The sequence below is a fragment of the Coturnix japonica genome, chromosome 14 (assembly GCF_054131305.1).
Source record: "Coturnix japonica strain WE chromosome 14, WE-NBRP24, whole genome shotgun sequence".
NCBI classification, from domain to species: domain Eukaryota; kingdom Metazoa; phylum Chordata; class Aves; order Galliformes; family Phasianidae; genus Coturnix; species Coturnix japonica.
Genome location: NC_140676.1, coordinates 7,813,039 through 7,823,504, shown reverse-complemented (window position 1 = coordinate 7,823,504; position 10,466 = coordinate 7,813,039). Strand labels below are relative to the sequence as shown.

The following is a 10,466-nucleotide window of genomic DNA, read 5'->3' as shown; positions in this document are numbered from 1 at the left end:
TAATACCTTGCATGCAAATTAGTCAGTCACTCTAATCACATCAGTAAGCACTTGTCAAGATGTTACGTGAAGGACCACAGTAATGGGCACCCGTCTAATCCTTTTGTGATCCTTTTTCAGAGCAGTGATGACAGCAGTGCTAACAGTGATGGACAAGTGATGTGTTCCTAGACAAAACTTGGAAGGACAGTCACTGATCTGTTAGAAATCATCTGTATTTTAATTTTTGAATGCAAAATTCTCCGGGGCTTTGTTTGGTGTTGAGGAGCGGGGGCTCAGAATTTTATAATGAAACAGGCACAGCCCTGGGATGCTTTCATCACTTGTATTCTTTATCAGGGAGAGCTGTGCACAAGCTGGAACTAAACTAAACCTTCAATGCAAATCCCCACTGTGCTCTGAGAGGAGGAGGATAAGAAAAGGAGCACGGCATGGCCTTGTATCTCCCTTGCCTTAACAAGAGCAGATTTGATGTAGAATAACAATACTTGCATCTTTAGTTATCCTATGGAAATCAGTGCAAAGTGTGCTCCCGCTAAGGGATGTAGCGGCTCAAATGCTAAATGAGTTGAGCAATTCCTGCACGATTTTATCTTGTCCTTTAGAAATCTTTTCATTTACTAACAGGTTCAAGGTATTTCTTGGCTTCTCTGTGCTGTTTTCAGCATTTTATCATGACACCGGGGAACTAAACTTCATGCAGCACTTTCTTTCATATAGAGCTGACCCCTCTGTGTCCAGTCTGTTACTGGCTTGATCAGTATGGATGAGATCAGAGAAGCTGGAAATATTGCTCCTAACCCTTCCTGATGCTATATTGGGTACTTGAAAATACCAAACGTCTTATTTAAAGATCTGTTAAGTCATTCTCTTCTTTCCAAGAGGAAAAGGGGCGGTTCCCTTACAATATGTATCTTCTCCCTCTGAAAGTCTGAGTTTGAAATCTCTTTTTTGCTACTCTTTGGTTTTTATTCCTATTTATTTATCTAGGATATGCTGTATTTCACTAAAACACAACCCTAGCTTTCAAGTTTTTTCATTAATTTATGGGTGGGTTTTTTCTTTGTGAATAAAGTGAGGAGCGTCTGCCTTTAAGCAGACCTGTTTTTCCTTTCCAAGGCAGCGTCTTTCATCATTAACTTTCAGATAGCAAATCAATCACGTTAAACTGCTGCTCTTTTTATCCTAATTATTTCTCCATTTACTGTGTTTCATATTCTGCATATACATTAATATAACTTTGGTCTTCTCCTTTTTAAAAACAAAACAACAAACAATAATAATAATCCTTTATATCCCTTTCCTTTCAGGCTTCATTAAGGCTGTATTGGCGCTCACCTTTGTGAACATTTGCCCTTGAAGTTTTTAATTCTTGTGATAAGTCTGCATTTTTGCTGCTATTGTTAACCATAAATTAACTGCTTATGTTCAAATTCAACTCCCCATTCTCCTGGGGTACAATCAAGAATCCTTCTGCCATGCACCAGAGGAGAAGAGAACCAAATCTCAGCACTTTAATATCTGCGCCTCAGTATGATGTTGTTGCTTATGGTCAGAAGTATTTTCTTGCTCTGTCTTGGCTAATGGAAAACTTATGGATATTTCTGATAATGTATGCCCCCTGCACAGTCTGTGGTAAGATATTCAGACATTCCATGATAGTGGTATCACAATCCTGACTCATAATTGTAGTGAATTTTTGTGGGTGTTACTACCTTCTTAGTTCTTTGTAGCAGATCATACATTTAATCTATGAAATCAGACTCTCTTCTGTTCTCATGGCTGGGAATATGCATGAAAAGAATAGCTGTCCAGTAACAGAATCCATTTCAGTGATACCATAATTATGACTTCACTCATTTGGGGATGTGATGACTGGGTGGCTCCAAGAAGAGTCTGGCAAGCTTCAGGTTCTTATTTTGGCCCTTGGGTAAAGTGTCATGCCTGCTGTAAGGATGTGGTGGGCCCTATGAAAAACAATATTGTGTTTGTGTGTGAATCTGCATTTCTAGCTTATTTAGTAGTCAACTGCTTGAATTAGAAAAGCAAAGGAAAAAAAAAAAAAAGCAAAAAACAAAAGGAAAAAGAATGGGGAAAAAAGATTTGCAGAGAAGAAATCATCTCTGGCACTGGTCAAGAAAATCCCAGTAGAGATGTGGGTCAGCTGTAAGGAGAAAACGTGAAGATGGGAGCTAAGATAAATTCTGACAAGATGCCCCCTGTAAATCAAATGTATATTTTTGGAGTTCTGTACAGGCTGTGGATTTGTACTTGGCATTGCATTTATACACACATGTTCATCTGCTGAATAACGTAGGTTGTTTAGGTGTCTTGGCAAACCCCGTTTGTACAGTACGTACAGAAGCTTTGCCTCACAGTAAAACTGAAATTTAGCATTTTTGTTTCTTTCCTCTTGGGATGATACGGATTCTTTGTGTTCTGACATTTGTGGCAATAATGTATGCTTTTCTAAGGTTTTAGATGATTAATACGAGCATCTTTTCACAGGACTAGAAGAGATATCTGTTTTGGTAGCAATTCCTTTGGAAGAGATGATCTAAAAGATGCAGAATAAGATTTAAAAATCCTGCTCTCCCTGATTCTTCCATTTTAGACCCTAAGGTGTAAATGTCTTCTTAAGCTTCTTTTAAAGAGCTTCCCCTTCTCAGAGGGTTTTCTGGCCTTGTGTTTCCCCAAGTCATGAATACATTAAGCTACATGCGCCTATGGGGCTGGTTTGGATGAATGTAAGACTTTCAGGAGGTGTATTTATATGCAAGACCAGACTGAACAGAGCTCTGAGCAGCTTGATCTGGCTGTAGCTGCCCCTGTTCATTGTAGGGGAGCTGGACTAGATGGACATTAGTGGTCCCTTTCAGCTCAGCTGATGCTATGATTCTATTACTCCATGTTTCCTATTCAATGGTATAGAATGAACATAACGCATGGAGAGGTGTTACAGACAATGCTGAGCTGCTGCCTCTGAGCCAGTTGCAGCTTATAGTATTCTGCCTGTGGCCTTATGTAGAACTGACTTCTGTGTGGGGTGAGAATGAATCTCGAGGCTGATTGTTGGTGACAACATAAATGAATGTCAGGAAACTTAACTCATTATATTGTCTTCTAGGTCTTTGTGTCATCTCTACTGTCAGAATAACAATAGACTATTTCTTAATGTGCTTCAGGTTTGGTGTTTTGTTTTTTTTTTTCCTTTCTTTGTCTTGGCTTCTTCTGAGTGTATCTTAAACCCGAGTGCCCTCTTCTGATCTTGAAGTAGGTGTCAGCTCTCAGCACACCTGTCCCTGCAGCTGCAGCACAGCAGCCAATTGTTTGAAGTTAGACAAGCATCTGGGGACAGAGATATTTTAATTTGTAATCAGCTTTAAAGCTTTAAAGCCTTCAGCACTTGCTCTGATCAGAAACAGGAGCTTAGGCAGAAATTCGTCTTTCCTACTTATAAAAAGCATTTTCCTCCCCTGGCAGGAACCATAGGCTTGATCTAAGTCCACTGAAGTAAAGATAAACCCTTATCAGCTCTGGCCCAGTCCTTAACACAGTGAGTTCCTTGGCCCACAGAACCACTTGGGCTGGAGGAAGCATAGTATTACAAGATTTTCAAGGGACAAATACTAATTAAGGATAATCTTGTAGAAAATATTACCTCTTTTTTGGACATATTTATCTTGGGACATATTGGTAAGCGATAATTCTAAAATTACCAACTTTGGGGAGGCTTTCCAATGCTACTAAACAAAAGTCAGTTTGTGTACATACATCTAGACAGATGTACGCTATGTATACTAGATACTTACACATGATCAAATTCATTAATAGGCTGTCACCTCTGGGATGGGAGGCAGCGGCTGTCAAGCAGCACACAGCAGCAACTCTGCATCCAGTTAGCATTGCAGGGTGATGCAGTGCAAGTAGACATAGGATTCTTTTACTTACTGAAGGAAAATAGTATGTTTGTTTTCTAAAATAAACTTAAAATCATATATATTGTTAATGCCATTTAAATTGTTTGTCCCTAAGGCACCTAATGTGTCCAAGGTATGTTTAATGCTGCTAAATTTATAATGTTAAATTAATTCATAACTGTATTTTGAAGTAAGCTTTCCCAGCAATGGCTTTTCTAGCCTGTTGCTGTGTGCTTATGTTTAAAGCAGTTAATATTCGGCCAACTGGGAGTTGTGCAACTTCAAATAAACGGTCTCTACTGACAAAACTATTTGTTGATAATTTTAGATGGGAATTGCTGAGAGACTGATGGGCAGATTAACACCAGGGGCCACTCTAGAAAAAGGTTTATCAACACATTAAGCAACAAAAGGGATATTTATAGTACTTTCTTGAAATTCGCCTTTTTCAGCTCTCTATTGCCACCTTGAGTATCTTGTTTGCAGGAGAAAATCCAAGTTGGGCGTAGCACGTACAGAGACAAAAGGAAAACAGATGGGCGGCTCTGCTGACTGGAGCCCTCTCCATTCATCACGTGGAAGTCATCTCATGTAAGAGAAACAAAGGTTTTAGTTGTTTTTGTTTTTCTTTTTAATTTGAGTTTTGTACCCATTACAACAAACTCCAGAGAGAGCTGAAGGCAGAATGCTGGGATATCTTGATGCTAACTGAAACTTGGTGTAAATGGCAGCAGAATTAAGGTTGATGGAAAGGAGCCTGGTGTGAGATGTGTGGATGCATTGCGCAGCCACCACTGGCAGCGATTGTCAGGGGAGCTAATGAGATTTTAGAGTACATTTGCAAGGGGACATGGAAATATAACGAGCACTACTTCATCTCTTATGTTGTTGTTTTGATTCCATAATCTTTGTTCCATAACTGCCATCTACAAAGTTTTCACCTTCCTCTGAAAATAAGTAGCATGGGACAGGTCTGTACACTGTGGTTCCCATTATCCAAAGTATACGCGAAGGAAAGTCAGTGCTTTTCAAAGTCTCTTGGGAAAGATGGTCTAAAAAGTAGAATGTTGAGGCCTTCCCACATAGGCCTTTCTCCAAAAGCTTCTGCATTTTCTTTGATCACATTGACTTGTTTTCATAGGTTAATAGCTTTTTTGTGGTTGTTTTTAGTCAATATTCACAACTTGGTGTTTTGTGAGTAATCACACTCTTGGCCAGCAGGATTGTGAGATCACTGTTACTAATCCAATCACCAAACCATTAAGGTTGTAAAAGATCTCTTAAGATTGTCTGGTCCAACCATCCACCCACCACCAATATTGCCCACTGACCACATCCCTCAGAGCCACATCTCCATGTTTCTTGAACACCTCCAGGGATGGTGACTCATCCACCACTTCCCTGAGCACCCTGACCAATCTTTTGGGGAAGAAGGTTTTCTTATAAAATCCATCTACTGAATGGTTATCAGGGGATCTCTTCCCCTCTGCCTAGTGCTTGAGGTGTACTAAACATAAGTTCCTATTTTTTTATTCTAATAAAACCTACTATTCAAAGGCTTAAAATGTCCTCAAACAATCTGAATATATTTGGGCATACTCTTACAAACCCCAAATTCTTTCCTCTCTCAAACAGAAGATACTGTTTTAAGGTCTCAGTTACACTCTTTTCTAAGAAGAGTCATAGATGTAGCTGACACCAATGCAGCTTAAGTTTTGCTAGCATGGGGTTAAATTGAAATCCAATGAAAACAGACTGAGCTGGTTTTGCCACTCAGCTTTGTGTTGCTGCTACAGTACAGCAAATATTGGTCCTCCCTCATTTCTAGTAGATACAGGAGTTTCTGCAGTGCATGCCAAGCTGGTGCAACCAGCTTCTGTATGTCACAGACTGGTGTAGGGGATATAACTGAGGTAAGATACAGAGGCAGCTTATTAAAGACCAATGAAAGGACATCTTTGAAATTTTTAGACCTCACGATCAGTGCTCTACAGCATAATGGGTACAAAGGAGGACCTGTAAAAACAGAAGAAAGCTATGGGGAAATATAGCATTGCTCCTCAGCAGCTTTACAGGGTCATGTGCTGTGAATTACAGGACAAAGAGGACAGGGCAAAGAATTCTGTGGGAAATGATAAACAAACAAAAAAAAACCTCACTTTACAGAGACTGAAGTAATAGCTGGAAAATCTATGGGTTTGGGTATGTTTACTGAGATCTAGAAAGGCTTCTTAGAAGATCTTGAATATTTATATCTGTGGATTCAAAATCTGTGTCTCTTTGCTGGCCTGCAAACAGCTTTGCTTTTGAGATGAGTCTTTGTGGTTTATTGTGGTGAGTTCATCAAACAACTTTCCCCTCTTCTGAGTTTAGTTTCCATCTGAGGGATAATTTATCCTCTAGATGCTAACAAGACCAATTACATTGTTTAGAGTCTTCCAGCCCCATTTGGATGATCCCTTCAGTAAATTCCCTTCTCATTCGCAATGACTCCACAATAAATTCTTCAGGCCATGTTAAGTTTTCACCACATTCCTTAAAAGTCTCATCACTGACTGAGTACCTCTATTTGTATTATTGTATTGAAGTGTTATGTTGGTGACAACATGCACATCCTTGCTCGCCTGGCAAACACTGATCTGTTTGTTCGTGTTGTACCACTGAGAGTGGTTTGCCTAAGGTGATTGCTCATGCCTTGTGCAGTCACCATCATTCTGGTACCACAAACAGCCTACTCTTACCAAACTGAGGTCAAAATGTGCCATTTGACTCTAAAGCAGGATATTTTGCCCAAGCAGCAGGTGAAACTAATCTCCTGATCATTCCATTGCAACTGCTGGCTGGTTAACAAGGCTCAAGCAGGTCTGTGTAGCATTAGCTCATGTATTTTGGGAGTCCCGCAGTCTGAAAAAAGACATAGCCTACAAATGCCATTTTAGCCCTTCATTTGTGGCACTCATTAATGAGGCATAGGACAGAACATAGTTGCAGACCTTGGGTTTTATAGCTCAGCAGTCCTAGACTTTTTCCTCTTCTGAGCATAGATGCTGACAGTCATCCTAAACCATAAAGCGTGTTCATGTTAATAAAATAATAATAATAATACAAAGCTAAGCAACAATGAATAAGCTGGAGTGAGGCTACTGTGCTTTGCTTTCCCTTTCCTTTAACGAATCCCAACCCTGGCCCACAAGTTTCAGCAGTTTTTCTCCCTTTGAAAAATCCAGGCTCACTCTCCCCTTTCCTCCCAACCCCCACTATCCCCCTTGGGTATTGTCCTATTGATGTGACTTTAACTAACTACATAAAGGTCAGTGTGCATTACTGCTCTTGTGCATATAAAGCAATGAGAGTAACAGCAGGGTCACAATTAATTGCAAAATCTATCCCAAGTTTCAACTTCTTTTTTTAATAAATTCAGTTTTTGTGAGCTTTGTTTTTTTACATATTTTGGGGGATTACTGGTGTCAGTTTGATGGTTTAGCTAATCAAATAACATCATGTTACTTCCCTTTTAGTCTCATCTTTATTGTACTCATATGAATTAAAATGGGAATTTTAATTAACTCCAAAGGCATGAGATTCTCAGTGACTCCTGAATTTCCTATTTAATAAATACTTGAATGAGATATGGATTCGTATTTCTTGAATGAGAACAGCACCTATTCAGTTTTCATTTTGGAATGGAATATATTAAGATTAAATTCTGAATGAACTTGACATCAGTTTAATGTAGTAATGTGCAGAAAGTTTACTGAAAAATCTTTGATTTTTCCCTGTTCAACCTGAACGTATTGTACTGCTGTGCCACATAAGCTATGTGGCTTATTTCTGGGGAGTTTAGGCTCTTTGATAAGTGATAACACAAAGTTAAACTTCTACTGTATCTTAAGAGGCAAAAAAACTCACTCTTATAAAGTTGTTCACTTAATTATTTTTCCTATAGCAGACTTTCATAGCCATTTTATACTCTTCAGAGGAACAGACTTGGTTCAGCCATGAAGGTAAATGAGACTGATGTGTTTTGTCACAGTTGAGAATGAAGAAAAATTAAACCTCTTTCCATTGTAAATGTCTGTCTAATAATGCAAAAACTTTCCTTGTGGTAAGCATCTACAGTGGCCATTTTTTTAGTAGTCATAACATTAGGAGTGCTGTTGCTAAGACTGAGTTACTCTTCACTCTCTGACAGACAGTATGAGCTGCCAGGTAATGTGCTTCAGAGTACAACAAAGCTTTGTGCCCCTTTGCGGTTTTAATCAGTGTTAAACAAATGATTTCATCCCATCGTATTTTTGAGTGTACTCATTCTAATAGGCAGAGTATTTTCCTAATTTATCTGCTAATCACTAGAAACACACTTGGCCTCAGTTCAGAGACTGTTGTGTCTTAAATTTCAAGCTGGGCTTAGTACAGAGCTAAGAAATCCAGAGCGATTCAGTGGTGAAATGGGAGTGTTTTGCACACACTCAGGTGAGATGAACCGGGACCTGTCCTTTGTACACTCAGCACTATCTGTACTCACACTCACAAAGGCCAATATTTGAACTAGTTACTGCAACTTCCTCATCAGAGTTTAATTATGAGAAGTTTGACTTATGCAGTGACAGAGAAGTCAGGTTATCACACAGTTGTATTTATCTTGTGGTGTTTTAGAGAGATTTTTTGGTGAGCTGGTTGAATAATTCTCCATGCTGTCTTTGCAGTGTCTCTACTGTAAGTGGATTCGTGCACCTTCCCTGGAATGAGATAACGTCTTCTGAAAACGTTCCATCTGGAAGGAAGCGGACGTGAGGGTGAAGGTGAGCTGTAGTTTCTATCCTATCACAGATTTGTTCAGCAGAAATCTGCAGATTTTTATCTGTAAATCTGGGATTACTCTAGGATCCCTCCCCCCACCCCAGTTAAATGCCTGAAAAACATTGCTCATCTTTTATTTAGCATTAAATAATCCTCATTACTATTTATGGGAGTTGCAGCTATTATCAGCTTTGACAACGTTATCTATAGAGCAAAATGTTTTTAGAAATAAGCCTCTGTTATTTTTTTAAGCTCACTAATATTTGATCATGTTTTAACTGGGTCCTACCATGATGATAGCTCTGAGAAAAAATTCTCTCCAGCCTCAGAGCATTCTGCTAAATAAAAAATGATTTCAAAACTCATCCATTTTCAAAAACTATGAGGTGACTTCGTGAAACCCCGAGTCCTAATTTCACTACAAACGTTAGTGCTTGGACTTGAAATAATGCTCTGTTTCCTGTTGGGCTATTCTTAGAGCGAGGGAACCAAGTTTCCCAGACTTCCCCAGAAATAGGCTTCTTCCCAAAAAGAAGAGCTGACAACGAGGAATATTAATGTCCCAAAAAGCTAACTCCTACTCTGCAAGATAAATAGAAATAGTTCAACCATCTGCAGTAGTGTCAGTAGAGTTAGCAAACTTATATAATGCCTAGAGCCAAGAAGAGAAGACGAATAAATGATAAGTCATCCTATAGGCAATATAATTCTTTGTGGCATGTACAATATTTCAGAAATTACATGTAGACTAAACATAGTTTTGATACCTACAAGAGAAATTACACAATTTATGCATGACTCCTCTGAGATGAAATGTCTGGTTTGATCCCTCACGTCTTCATATTCCAGGATGACGGATTGGTGCTGTTAACTTCTTTTTTTTTTCCCTCTAAGTTGCACACTGAGAGCTGACTGATAAACAGCAAATGTCATCTGCCTCCTCCTCACCCTGTAACCAGAAGGTTGGGGTTAAAAGTGGGAGGGAAGAACAAGAGATGAATAACAGAGAGCACTAGAAATTTGGCAGCATCTGCAGTCCGTATATACAATAAACCGCTGAATGATGCATTGAGGCGGTGCACCTTAACTGTAACTTAAATACATTAAGTTGCAAGATAAAAGTATTTTAGAAATTAAGTCCACCCCATATTGATACATTGTGTTATCCTGGAGTGACCCGTGGCAGCCAAATGTTCTTGCAGTCTGTCCTTGGCTCCTTTTGCATTATACAAGTTCCTAAGCCAAATTTGCTAAGTTAACATCTGAGCTGTAAATAAAGATCCTTGAAGCCTACTGTGCTTTCCTTGCTCTAAGAGTCCCTTCACAGTATGGCCGCAATTCAACTAAGTACTTAATATGTGCTTAAATCCCACTTAAATCAATGGGATTTAAACATTTGCTTAAATGCTTTGCTGAATCTGGCCTATTAAACTGTCTATGTTAGAGATCAAAATGTAATTTATACTGCTGTGATTTCTAGTATCATGTACCAGACCCCAAAGTACGTTTCAGCCTTGCTTCAACCAAAACTGGAACAGTTTAGAGAGAATGCATTTTAATTATTTTGGGCATCAGCTGCTGTAAACTCCTGATAAAAGAGGTCAAACTCTGTGGAGAAGATTGATTGCTTTTCATGCGGTATCATTTTGAAGATTAGTTATGTGCATTTTTCCTTCTTCAGTAATGTTTGCAGCTCCTGGTAAATGTGGGAACACAGAGTTTTTACAGAATGTAGATACGTGAAAG

At 39.0% G+C, this 10,466-nt stretch overlaps 1 protein-coding gene across 2 annotated transcripts in view; it reads left to right on the top strand.

Annotated features, from left to right (window-relative positions):
* Positions 1 to 4,386: 4,386 nt before the first annotated feature.
* The window catches only part of TMC3 (transmembrane channel like 3), a 40,935-nt gene continuing 34,855 nt past the window's right edge, over positions 4,387 to 10,466 (top strand). Inside the window, exons 1-2 of one of the 2 annotated variants that reach the window (XM_085515423.1) lie at positions 4,387 to 4,511; positions 8,627 to 8,722. The gene's annotated coding sequence lies outside the window, so the exon portion shown is untranslated. Of the gene's footprint in view, positions 4,512 to 7,900; positions 7,925 to 8,626; positions 8,723 to 10,466 lie in introns of those variants that run through there. The other variant, XM_085515424.1, reaches the window with a different exon arrangement.